Source organism: Apis dorsata, unplaced genomic scaffold, assembly GCF_000469605.1.
Source record: "Apis dorsata unplaced genomic scaffold, Apis dorsata 1.3 scaffold_28, whole genome shotgun sequence".
In the NCBI taxonomy this organism is placed as follows: Eukaryota; Metazoa; Arthropoda; class Insecta; order Hymenoptera; family Apidae; genus Apis; species Apis dorsata.
This window is the reverse complement of record NW_006263330.1, coordinates 498,330-501,424: the sequence shown is the minus strand read 5'-3', so window position 1 is coordinate 501,424 and position 3,095 is coordinate 498,330. Positions and strand designations below refer to the sequence as shown.

Here is a 3,095-nt window from a genome sequence, read left to right as displayed (position 1 = left end):
AGAGAGAGAGAGAGAGAGAGAGAGAGAGACAGACAGACAGACAGACAGACAGACAGAGAGAGAGAGAGAGAGAGAGAGAGGTATTCCTCTTGCAGAAGGTTGCGGGCCTCGAGTGGATCGCGGTCGCCTCGTTGGGAAGAGATCGTGCGGGATTAGAGGGAAGCTTGCATCAGCGTTAAAAGCTAATGGACCGGCGTCCTTTGAAGGCAAAATCCGATGGTGGCTCTCTCCCCTTCTCTCTCTCTCTCTATGCGACTCTCGAGGGAGGATCTTGCGGAGGTGGCGACCTTTTGATAAAAAAGATTACCTTGCCGACGAGTGGCACGTCGGTAACAATTAACGTTGGACGCGACACGGCCGCTTGATCTTGGGGAGAGAAACGAGGAGGCGGAGGAAACGAATCGATACACGGAGGAAATCGGAGAAGGCGACTCGAAAAGGACTTTGTTGGAAATTCGAGCAAGGGAATTAACCTCCCTTCCGACCGAGCAGGGGATTTCCACTCACTCCTTTTTCTCGCTTCTCTCTCTTTCCTTTTTTTCAATCTGTTTTCTTTCTTTCTCTCTTTCTTTTTTCCAAGGGAGAAAAGAGAGTGGAAACGCAGCTAGTAGATCGAGCGTTACCTGAGTTACTTAATCGGGTGGATGGAATCAGATAACAAAGTTTGCACGATTCTCGCGTTACTTTTCTACTATAATCGATACATTTTTCGTGTCCCAACGTGAAAGATACGTTAGATGAAGTGGATTCCTTTTTTTTTTTCCACGATCGCAATTTTCGATCGAATTCGAGTCACTTCACGTAGCTCGTTTTTTCGTTTTCGAGAAGCGTGCCTTTTTCAGCTTAGTAAAAATCAGCTATCAAAATTATTAAAATGATTTGTGCGGAAAGAACGTGCTGTTAAATCTTCTAAAAAAAAAAAAAACGTAACAAAGAATTTCAAAAAATTTAATTCGAAATTTTAATTCGAAAAACGAAGATCGTTCAGATGCATCGAGAAAATTCGACGACGATGACTTACAGGAATCGCTGGACGAGAATCCGATCCAGAAGAATCGAAAGATTATCTGGAGTGATCTTGTAGAGGAGAGAAGGAACTTATTTGCACGCCCAATACACGCTGGAAACATTTCAACAAACATCATTGCTGATTACTTAGTGACCCACTTCGCTTCGCAAAATTGCCACTCCACTCCAATTACTCGTGACCTTCCAAAACTCGTCGTGGCTCGTAAATTAAAAATATTTTCGAAGATTTCGTGAGAGCGGGCAAATACCATATTAAAAAAAATTCCAGATCCAGATCGAGAGTCTTTCGCCTTTTTCGGAAAGGAGAGGCCACGAAATCCAGAACGAAGATTAGAAAAGAAAAGGGAAAAGAGAGGAAAATTTAATTTATCGCGCGATGGAAGCTTTGGCATTGGGTGGCCAAAACGAAAGCTTTTCTGAAATAACAAACCGTAATTACTCTTCGAGGACTCGCGCAGCTTTTCGATCGAAAGAACCAACTCGACGAAGGGAGGGGAGGAGAGGAGAAAAACGAGAACCGAGAGAACTCTTCCCCCTCCAACTTCGAAACTTCGAGAGAAGCACTGATTCCAGTTTCGAAGACCTCGTTACGCTTCTTTCGAATCACGATTTAACGCGATCGAGAGATCGAGGATATGATACACGATCGAGTGTAGGAAAAATCGGGAGCGATTGGAGATACGTCGAGGGAAAGAGGAGGAGGAGGAAGAGAGGAGAGGAGAATGTCCCGTAACTAGGGAGCGGAGGGAAAAAGTTGATCTCGCGAACTTGAAACTTTGTGACTCCTTTCCAGTCCTTCGATTCACTGCCACGTTGATTTTTGAATCGACTCGAGCGAGGAAAAAAACAAGTTTCCAATTTCCTGGAAAGTAGTTTGGAAAGAAAGAAAAGAAGAAGGAAAGAGAGAGGAAGAAATTTTTCCAAGTGTCAAAGTTGGAAACGGGCGAGCGAGGTATCCATATCCGCGTGGACGAATAGGGTTCGAGAGAGAAAAATAGAGAGATTGGAGGGAAGAAGGTGTGCGATAAGGGAAGCCGGTTAAGATAAATCACCGGCATGTCGATCGGGATGTTCGCTCTTTTCCCCGTGGGAAGAAAAAAATCGAGGGAAATTCGGGGCGGAAGAGGGGACGAATGTGTAATATATATATATATATATATAGAGAGAGAGAAAGAGAGAGGGGGAGGGGAGGGAAATCGAAGGAGGCAGCGGTAAAAAAAAAGAAATTTAGGATGAAAACGTGTTTCGATGGATGGACGGCAAATCTTGGACACGTTTGAAACGCAAATAGGATTGGAGGAGCAATTAGTTGAATTTGGGAAGAAGCAAGAGGAAAGGAGGGAAGGAGATTGGAAAAAGGAACGAGAGAAAAGAATAGACTACTTTTCTTTTTCTTCGAGTCCATCAAAAGTGCGGCTAATTCCAATGAACATTCTCTGGCGTGCAACTTGCTCGACCGCAAAGGGAAAGGAGTTAACTCTATCAAAGAGCAGGAAGGGAAAAGTGGAAATCTCTCCGCTCTCCAAACGGTGCGATTGTTGAACGTAATCGACATGTAGATGCGTAATATATCATATAGAAAAGTGAGATGAGTCGGAAATAATACGTACGAAAAGTACGAATCGAGCAAAAAGAGGTTTCTTCTTCTTCGTATGAAGTTTGCAATGTATATGTGAAATGAAGGCGAGAGAGAAGAGAGTAAGAAAGAAAGAGATTAAAAAGAAAGAGAAACATATAAAGAAAAATATATATATATATTGTTTGAAAACGCAGGTGAGAAACGAGTAGAATTCTCCCTCCTCTGAAACTTCGACTCGCCTGACACTTGACAAAATAATTAAGCGATGACTCTTCGAATTTATCATTATATTTGTATATAATGAATTCCTCCCTAACTTGACTGTGTTTAATTGCTTAACACACTCGTTCGAATTAAAAAAATAGATTTAAAAAAACGATTTTTTCCCGGGTTAACTCGTGAGATCTGCAATTTCGGTTTTCTATATAAATACAACTAATATATACTCGTTAGACACTGTTGTACTTATTTCCTTTCATCCGAAAAT

The 3,095-nt window shown here is 42.2% G+C and overlaps 1 long non-coding RNA gene across 1 annotated transcript in view; it reads left to right on the top strand.

The window, feature by feature from the left end:
- The first annotated feature begins 2,716 nt into the window (after positions 1 to 2,716).
- LOC116185742 overlaps positions 2,717 to 3,095 on the top strand; it is a 23,338-nt gene continuing 22,959 nt past the window's right edge. Inside the window, exon 1 of the long non-coding RNA XR_004150645.1 lies at positions 2,717 to 2,727. This is a non-coding gene — a long non-coding RNA (uncharacterized LOC116185742). The remainder of the gene's footprint in view (positions 2,728 to 3,095) is intronic.